At 35.0% G+C, this 10,797-nt stretch overlaps 1 protein-coding gene across 1 annotated transcript in view; it reads left to right on the plus strand.

Moving 5' to 3' along the window:
- Positions 1-10,347, plus strand: part of LOC145694666 (zinc finger and BTB domain-containing protein 41-like) — a 93,614-nt gene extending 83,267 nt beyond the window's left edge. Inside the window, exon 3 of the mRNA XM_081771139.1 lies at positions 8,763-10,347. The gene's annotated coding sequence lies outside the window, so the exon portion shown is untranslated. The remainder of the gene's footprint in view (positions 1-8,762) is intronic.
- Positions 10,348-10,797: the final 450 nt, after the last annotated feature.

Consider the following 10,797-nt stretch of genomic DNA (forward strand, 5'->3'; position numbering starts at 1 on the left):
ATACTGGTAAAAAGACTTCCACCGTAGAACTCTTAAACAAAACATGTGGAAGAAGTTTACTACGCAAGGAAATTATAAATGGACAGAGATATTACCAACATTAGTTAGTGAGTGTAATACTATAGTACATAGAACAATTGGTATAAAGCTTGTAGAAGTTAATAAAAAGAATGAGTAAATAATATTAGAGAAAGTGTATAGGAAAGAATATAAGCGTGTTAAACCTAAATATAAAATTAATGATTACGTTCGTATAAGTAAATCTAAAGGTTTGTTTGGATATACATCTAACTGGTCAATAGAAGTATTTGTTGTTAAAGAGGTTATTCCATCCAATCCACCAACATACAGAATAAAAGATTTGGATAACGAGGATGTACGAGCAAGAATAACAAATAACTAAGTACAAAGATGAGTACGTTGTTGAAAAAGTATTACGTAAGAAAGGTAATAAAGTATATGTCAAGTGGCTATTGTGTTTTTCAGATGTAAAGCATCACGGGCAGTAGCCAATGCTGTGCGATATTCCGCGCGGTGTTGCCGGATTTCGGACTCCCCTTTCCCTTCTCGCTCTTCCTCTAGTTGAGATTATTACACATACATTGGCAACATTATTCACAATGTAAATATACTATTCCAGCAAACTCAAAGATTTTGGCTGTGTATCCTAGAAGTATATATAGCAACTGAATAACCTACCTATTAACTTATTCCAGTGGAACTGCTAAACGTTCGTCTTCAACACTACTTTCACTATCGTCTATGTCAATTAATATTTCGCCATTGTCTGAATCTGACTCTTGTAAATTTTTTATTATGAGTTCCAAAAATTGTAAACACAAAAAATAATTCTTCGAGCTTCACTTCGTAGCACTTTTTTTTTTTTTAAAGAAAATTCCGCACTTGTACTCGGTTTCCTTAAAGACATTGTCAACTATAATTTTGGAGAACAAATGAACTACCACGAAAGAAAGCAACCTAGACACTGATGAATTCTGTTTATGCTAGAAGAAGAGAAGTTGCGTTCCTACACACACAATCAGCTCCTTTGCTTCCATGTCTGTTCCTATAATAACATACTCTTATACTTGATGTAGGTCTCACAACAACAATCCATCTGATTCGTAAGCAACACGATATGGTCGAGTTTGTTTTGGGTTACAATAATTTATGACACCACTCAGACGCCTGGTGCTTTTGCATCCCTGCTAGAGGAGTAAAGAAGGAATACGTAATTGGCCACACATACGTAAGGTATTGAAACGAAGAAAAAAAAAATCATACTGCGTTTCTTCTGTCGAATAAGGAAGAATCTTGCATGAAGACAATTTCAAAACAATATTACGAATGTCCCATACCTTCTGTTCTTCCACATGAGCTCCCGCCGGGAATCGAATATATATATATATATATGAATCAAATTGCAGAGGCGTGTTATTTAATTCGATCGCTTACTATTCTCAAGGGTGTAGAAACGGGGGAAAAGAGGGCCTTGAAAATGAAATGAAATCTTTAAGTTTTACGACCCACGGTTATGCCGGTTGGGCTAAAGGAGACGGTGATGATGAGTAATGAATGAAATGGTGGAATGAAGAAAGTGGGAGGAAACGGGAGAACCCCGAGAAAACCCACGCACACGGTGTTTGTCCACCACAAAGTTCACTTGGCGGGGGCTGGGATCGAACCCGGGACCCCAAGCACCAGAGGTGAACGCTCTACCACTGAGCCACCGCGGCCCCAAGAGGGCCTTGACTTTCCAAACTATTTCCAGCCCTGAAATGAGGTTCATCTAGTATATGTTTAGTAAACTTATTTAATAGTTAATGCAAATTAGGAACGTTTATAATAAAATAAGATTTTTAAAAAAAGAAAAAAGAAAACATCATCAATACAGTTTCTGTACCTAATTACAAGGACGCTGATTTCTCTGTAAATTGGGGGGGGGGGTGCATTCAGATGCAGAAAGCATATATGATGATTTTAAGACAAACTGCGTTCAAATTGTGCCTAATATTGCACATTTACAAATAAAATGAGGGGCCCTGGCTCCCTCAGTCCCCCCAGGATCTCTCACTACTATATTATTGCATAATAATATCTGAGTTGATATTTTTTCGAGTTTTTTCCTTTTAGTATTTTAACCTACATAAACACAAAGTCGGATAAACAGACTGCTAGAAACAGCATTTGTTTTCTTATGAATAGCTTATTGATTTATCTCTTACAATCCGCTTTTCAACTTCAGTACTGTCAAGATCCGTCTTTTGTTAAGGTAGCATCGAGAAAACATAATATGTGTATAGTATACATGGTGAGTTAAAATGCTTTCATATTCTGAAAGAGGTCATTTGTTCTGTTTTTAATGTGTGAAAAGCTTTCCTCCCCCTGAAAGTAATGTTCCCCTAGAACAACCTGTTGGTTACACCACTGATTATCCTTTAATAAAAGTTGAGTTCCATTTCCAAATCGAAGAAAAATCCACTGGAAATTAGACGGGACTCAACGCTCGTTTTACTAATTGTTTTATATGGAAACCTTTCAAAGCGTGTATCATGACAACCAGTTGTCATAAAAAGATGTAGTTTTCACGTATGTGTTCGTAATTCTTTTCTCTACTTCGTAAAGTGAGCAGTTAATGTGCTAATACAATATTTCTAATAAGCGCCTCTGCTATTGTCAAGATTCGCAGTAGCGCAAGAAGTCAGCGTGCAGAACTGCTTGTCGCGAATTGTCAACACCGCTCAAAGCCAATTGGACGCCGCGTAAAGCCAACTCAAGGCCATGTCGCTTCTCATCTGAAATCATTTGTAGGGTTTGATGATTCCCATAGTAGTTGGATAGATAGAGATAATGTTGTAATTTAAGTTTAGTATGTTTTATCTTTTTATGATTATTACTGATATTATTACTGATAAAAGGTTTCTAGCATTGGAAAACCAAAGGTGAAAATGATCAAGATTTTTTCATTGGCAATCTAAAGAGCTTATAATGAATATATGAGATCCTACCCATAAAAATGAAATAAAACTATTGTCTTCATGAAAAGATATGAGTACTATGTATAACTCTCCTAGTTTAAATGACATTTGCTACGAACAGATTAAAGATAACTATTGGTATGGTTTGTTTGGTGATTTCAAGTTGATCATAGATAAGGAGACAGAATACTCCAACGCTACTAAGTTATGCGAAGATTGTGATAAGAGATTTGATCATTGGTTTCAGAATAAAGAATCACAGAAGTTGTTACAGTATTATGAAAAGTATTTAGCTTCCTGTGATTCCGGGGGGCTACAAAAACCATCCTACTATGTAAAACCAATGGGAAGATCAGAAATAACCAACATGATCTCTGGAACTTATATGTATAAAAAAGTATTTCTCGCAATTTTGGATATCTGAAGAGTTTTATAATGGGTGTTATGATATTATTGAAGGCTATTTCGCTCGAGACTTTAAACAATGTCACGATAATAGAAGGCTACAATCACGAATAGAAGAGATCGAACAATCAATGGAGAAATTAAGGATTCAAAACAATACTTTAAAAGAAGTATCCGCACCATATACTAATGATAGTTCAAAAGGTAACTGTTTAATCATATACGAAAAAAACAAACTAGATGATCCCTTTCCGTATTAGTCTATCCGGTGTCAGAAGAGGAGTTTATACAAACCTCTTAATAAAGCGCACGAGAAATATCCTAATCATGAGATCATTTACAAAAAGTTTAGTGATTCCAACAGTGTTAAGCTGTTTAACCTAATGCAACAAGAACTAGATATTCGTAAAGCTAAAGGTAATGTGTTGGACACCACTATCAGAAGAAGAACTGTTGAAAGAAATTGATTATTTGTATGATTGGTTAGTGTTTGTTTAGTTGAAAAATAAAAATGAAACCTTTTTATGAGTTATCTCATAAAAGTATCACATTATGTCTCTCAAAGTTGTCTGTCTAAATGGATATAATGTTGTTCCTAGAGTCATGGTAAATGGTTCTGCTGGCTATGATCTCTCTTCATCTGAAACTAAGAATAAAACCTGGGCATACTCATCTACTTAAAACTGGAGTTAAGATAGACATATCGAAAGAATACTTTGGAAAAATCTTTTCTAGATCAAGTTTGAGTTTAAAAGAAGATATAGATGTGTGTACAGGTGTTATAGACAGTGGGTATCATGGAGAAGTTATGGTAGTAATTAAGAAAGGAACATCGATATTATGGTCGATCTGTGAACTATTTGCAGTTAACACAAGCTTAGATATTTTAACTTCCTTCCTTATGGTCAAACTGTTCTTCAAAGATTTTAGAGGATTGCATAGTTAGTTTTAATAAAACATGAGCCATTATCAATTGAAGTAGTTACAGAATTTGATAACGAAAGCGAAAGAGGTTTCGGATCATCAGGTACTCTCTAATCGAAATTATGTGTATATAGAAATAGAAGCTCGTTAGGTATCTTATCTCTAAATTCTAAAACAAAAGCTTTTGATAAACGTTGTCTCGTTGAAATCCCTATCCAACATACTCTATCAGCAAACTGTCTAATAACATCTTCTGATAAACGTGAACATGAGCTAAGTTTGTCCCAATCAACCTTATCAGCATACTTTCTTATAAAACCTACAGATAATTTTCTGTTTGATATAATCCCCCAATCAATCTTATCAGCAAACTGTTATGGTAAGTCATTGCATGTTATAGTCAGCCAGTTAACTCGATCTGCAAACTCTTATGAAATCTTCTCTAACTTTTTCACTAAAATGCTGCTTATCTGTTAGTGTATCTAATGTTTCATCTGACAAGTTCATAATATACTTCTGAATAATATTTTGTAAAGGCGTTCGTTGTCTTCCGTAACAGCTTTTTTAAATAAATGATCCAACATACCAATAGCAATGCTAAAATTAATCACATCAGGATTAATTCTTTCATCATCATCATCTAGACTATCATATTCATCTGGGTTACAATAAATATCATCTGTATCATACTCCACATTCATTAAAAGATCATCATCATCATCATCTAAGTAATAAGACACACGATTGAATATAGGTGTAAGAGATAATACTTGTTTAGCAAGTGGCATGTTCGATTACGACTTTCTGTATATAAATATGAGTAACTTCATTTTTGTAAAGCTCTATAAAAATGAAATTATTTTTTAGAATTATACAAGCTTTTTCGAAAACCATGAAAACTACATCACAATTGAAACGTTTAAGAAAAGATGACCTGATAGAAAAAGTAATATGCTTAGCATATAAATCACAACTCAGCGAAGAAAACAAAAGCTACAAATTTATGGCTTAAACTTCTCATTGTCACGTTCGTAAGTTTAATTGAATAAGCACATTGAATACAACACATTGATAAATTATATATATAGAAAATATGATACTGATTAGAAAGATACACCGTAAGATAAGGTATGCCTGTAAATGTAACGTTAATGATGACAACTCAATGAATACAAATATGAAGAGAGAAATGGCCTAATGTGAACCCAAATGATGAAGTATTATATTGAAGCATAGCCAGTAGGGTGGAGCGTTTTGCACTTTTGTTGGAAATTCGATGACGGCTAGTGTGGAAAAGGTGCCATTAGTGGCACCGACCTTACTGATTTTTTTTATATTTTTTGTGCAACCTCTTACCGTGTTCCAACGAAATAATAATTTTTAAGTGTTTGGTTAGGCAACACGCACAACACCAATGACAAAAAAGCTACTTGTGGCCGTTTTTAGAGTTACCTGATGGCTATAATACAATTATTTTATTAAAAGAAACTTGTAGCAATGCCAATAAATAATTTTAAAATGTTTATGAGTCAAAGTACAGCCATATTAACTCAGTTTTTGGAATTAATGTCAAGATTTTGTATGGAATGCCACGTTAATTATGATTATAGGCATAGCTCTTGATATAACACGATTTGTTTTTGTCAACTCTTCGCATGTTATGTACACTGACAGCAAATGTCATCTAGCGGCAGGCTACACAACTTCGTGGTTGCTTACTTTAGCCACGCTCTTCGAGCGTCGTCGCAACGTCCGGCTCCGTCCAGAAGCTTCGCGCATCTCCCGGTCGCCTCGTTGGCTCCAGAACCTACGCGAAGTTTCTAGAAAATTCTCGCTCGAAGTTCGTCGGTGGTATAAATATTGCGTACTTCGGCCAACCAATCCAACCGGCCAGTTTATTGCAGATTAAGCGTTAACGGTTTTAGTTTGCTGCTGTTTCTGTTAAGGCAGATAGTGTGAATTGTACCTAAAGTTACAGTCTTCTTAGTGCGATACGATTCAGAGACACTGTGTATACTTTGGTTTCCAAATTCGGAAGCAATGGAAAGCAAGATGAAGAAAAAGCCTCATAGCAGAGCAACGCGGGAAAGTGTGAAACGAGGCTTTTTGGCACTCCAAGTGAAATGAGTGAAGTGGAGTTACCCACGTACGCTGACGTTATGTCGAAGTGGGTTTTGTGGCGACGAAAGTACAACTAAATTACCAGTGACTGACATTTGTAAACTAGTTGGACAAAAAGTTGTACATATTTGGCGTAAAGCAAGCATTCCTGTGGTTTCAGAAAAGAGAGTTTTTGACATGCTGAAAACGTTTTATAATAAATGTCGCACCAAGGAAAAACATTTCAGTCGACAAGAACAAGAAGCAACACTTCGTGCAGGTTTTCTTGCACACGCGGAAATGTCTCTTTTTGATATTGCGTCTTGCAAATGTAGAACCGCCGAATATTGCAACTGTGAGAGGACACGCAAGATTCGAAAACGAGAATTCAAGTTTCTTTTGGAACAGAGAACATCACGGAAAATGAGCATTGGTAACATTGACGTCCGAACAAGCAAATCTCTGTCAAAGCTTTTTTCCCGTAATGTGAGCAGATTTAAGGGGCAAAGAACCAAGGAAGACGCTGGAAGTGTTGAAGCAAGTCCATCAACTAGTGGGATTAGGCATAGGCACAGGTCAAAGATCGTCGTCAGGGGAATCCAGCGAAGCTGCTGAATCGGGAAGCACGTCGGGATCTGACTTCGAAGCGCGACCAAGAAGGAAACATAGCCTAAAGCACATCTATCTTCAAAATACAGCAGGCAGCGTTTAGAACTGGAGCTTCAGACAGACAGGTTGCTTTGATCGCTTCTGCCGTACTTTAGGACGCGAGACTTATAACGCTAGAGGACAAAAATCTTGTTGACAGATCTAAGGTACTAAGAGGAAAAGATAAACTGGGTGAGAAGATCCAGGAAGAAAAGGCTCACATAGGCCAGGCGATTACACGTGTCTACATCGACGGAAAAATGATACAACTCTTGTGCAAGAAAAAATTAACGGCAAACTACCAAACATCAAGACGAGAGGTTACAGAAAAGCATATCACACTTCTATCGGAGCCCGGTTCAGAATACTTGGGTCATGCCACACCTAAGTCAGGCACTGGCAAGGATATTGCCGACTCTATATTAGAGCTTTTAGAGAAGAACCAGTACGACGTGTCAAGTCTTAAGGCAGTCGGCAGTCATGCAGTGCAACATTATTATTAAATAGTAAAAATGTAAGCAAAATTAAACAATCATGACGGTTTATGATGATTATGGGAAAAATCTGCAATAGTTGTCTGCGGTATTATCTTATGGGCACTAGTTTTGACCAAATTTGCTTGTAACTGCTGATTCATTTGAAGAGATCAAATGAAAATATATTTTCAGGTTGCAGAATGTATTTTTTGTACTAAATAGGTATAAGCTAACAAATAATGCCTGCCCGTTATAAAACGATTAGTAAAACGTTGGGGTCGAAGAAGACTGTCCAGCTTCATGTCTGAGTGTCTGTAAAAAGTATGGTTCTCACCCATAATACGTAATACAAATATTTTTGCCGTAACAAGAAAGAAAAAAAAAAAAAGAAAAAAGTCCTTATTATGGAGGTGTCCGCTATTGAGAAGTATCCGTTAAGAGTAGTTTTACTGTACAAAAAATAAATAAATAAAACTGAAGTGAGAGTTTTATTCCATTATTCACCATTAATAATATCTATATTATGTTCAATACTTTAACCGACAGTGTGTGTGAGGGGAAGGGGGTGTGCATATTGGTAGAGTGACACAGATAGAGCTCTACTTTTCCTAGTTCGATCCTGACCATCAGAGGTTGTGGTGGATAACATTGCTCACCCTGGATTTTCTCTTAGTTTTCCCGTTTCATCCCACATTTTCAGCTCACCAAATGCATTTAATAAGCATCCACTTTCATTAATCATTCGTCTCTTATGGTCTAATGTCTTAAATGTGAGATGTTAAAGATTTTATTTCAGCGTAGCATTCATAATGTATATTTTAATTTCATTGTTTTCTGTAGTTAATTCACGTCACTGTACCTTTATCTAGAGTTTCCATAGTATAATAGTAGTAACACATTTTTATGTTTGCTATGTTACTTAATACACTGTACTGTTGTATTAGCAAAGTTAATACAACAAGCTCAAGACTGCACAAAAAACAAAAAGATAAACAATATAAATAATTTAAAATAGCAGAGAGAGTGTCAGCCAAGATTAAAATATATTGAATATATAATTTTTAGTACTTTTTTTTAATTTTCAGGTATGTTCCGAGACAATTCAATGACGCTCTGTTGAAGACAAGATTCTAAGATATTACGTTTATTGAATAATAGAGTAAGCTTTATATATACTTTCTTTCTCTGTTGTAATTAATATAATTATACACTAGTATTTCTTATCTTTCAGAATTAAAGACCGAAACCCAACAATGTGTAACAAGACTTGTACTATATGTGGAGAGAAGTTTACGTATGCTAAATATCGTCGAGATCACATGTTGAAGAAGCATAATGTCGGGGAATATAAGTGTCCGCAATGTCCCAAACAATTCAGCGAATTTAGTTACATGCAACGACATGTAGTAATACACTCTAATGCTCGTTCCAGAGATTGCCCATGCGAAATTTGTGACAAATTGTTTTTCGATAAGAATCTACGAAACATACATATTAGCCGTGTTCATAAAAAGGACGAGAATAGTGTGAACTGTGAATTGTGTAATAAAAAGATATTAAGAATCAACTTGAAGGACCATATGGAAATGCATGCAGGAAAAGTAAAGTATAGCTGTCCAGAATGTGATCAGAAGTTTGTTTCAAGAATGAAATTTTATAGCCATAAAAAAGCTCACAAACAGACTTTCATTTGTTGTAAAGTTTGTGGGAAAGTGGTGAAGAAACGATCAATTACACAACATATGAAGAGCCACAATGAATCAGAACAATGTGAAGTTTGTGGTGCAAAGCTTTCCAACAGTGCTACACTTAAACTCCACATGTCAACCCACACAGGTGAACAACCATTTGTATGTGAGATTTGTGGTCGTAAATTTGCGCGTTACAATAATCTGCAAACACATTTGAAACTTCATGCCGGAGTCCGTAAATTTGTGTGTGATTTATGCGGGAAGAGATTTGCTCAGAAGTGGAATTTGCAATCACACTTGAAGACATGTGAGAAGAATTCTTCTGTAGCATCTTCGTAGTTTAAATACTTCTGTAATCGTTTGCTACGTTTAAAATACTATATATGAAACATATTTTTTTTTTTTTTTTTTTTTTAATTTTAAGCACATGTATAGTTGGAAAGCGGAATATTAGAATTAATCTTGCAGAAAAATGAAGCATCTTTTAGTAGAATAGTTTTCAGTAATTAATTTTAAAGGTACAATGTCAGAACTCTAACTAGTGGGACTTTCGAGGTCTAATGAAAGCAATGAGTTGTTTGTATGGATCAGTTACTAAAGTTCTATAACTAAATAATTGTAATTTCTTTTTATTGTGTTTGATTTAATTTGTAATTGCCATTTATATATAGTTTAAGTACTTCATATTTTGGCTAAATTGAAGGCCTAATTCTTTTCCAAAAAAATGTATAATTTCAATTAGAAAGCAGTGTATTTCGTATATGTTTATTATGCAGACTTTCGTAAGACGTCTGTGTCTATTCTAAAGTTTCCAATATACAGGAAATAAACCAAGATTGCACGAGTTGGAAGCTGGAAATTACTTATCATCATCATCATTAACGTAGAGGGAAGCAAAAAACGAGAGTACATAATCTTTATTAGCGTGAAACAACAAACACTACGTTAGTTGTGTGTAACTCACTTTATGTTTCTAGGAGAAATATGTAAATACGAGAAATTAGTCATAAGTAAAAATTATGATGGTCTGTGCATAGAAAATAAAATTTTCAGCCTTAATTTTACTAAAGTTCAGTGTAAATCAGTGCTATTTTATTAAATTTTTCCCGTTTATACTTCACCTCACTGCCCGCCAATGACTAACTGTCTTGTACTCAAATTGGATACTTATTCTTTAGAGTATTGAAATCTTTGTCGCAGTAGACCAGGGTTCGGATTCCATTTTAAATCGTATGTATACGTCTCGTATTGCCTCGCTGCTGAAAGAGATGTTAAATTTCAATCCAACCAATTCTAATACTTGCAGTGGCTTTCTTTCGGAAAACGTTGTTTTCCAGTCTCGACAAGATTTCTATCGCAGAAGTGTTAATCTTAAGCTTTTCAGAGTGATACTTTACATCAAGCCAGTAAGTAGTAATATGCTCTGAATCTAAAATATACCCCAATATTTATTTTTCAATTTGTGTAATTGTTTCATTTTTGCATATTTCTACGTAAATACACACAAAAAATATATTGGAAATAGCAGAACAACATAAATGTCTACATATTTTATAGATATACGGTTTAAATTGG

Source organism: Thermobia domestica, chromosome 9, assembly GCF_964235325.1.
Source record: "Thermobia domestica chromosome 9, izTheDome1.hap1.1, whole genome shotgun sequence".
Lineage (NCBI taxonomy): Eukaryota > Metazoa > Arthropoda > Insecta > Zygentoma > Lepismatidae > Thermobia > Thermobia domestica.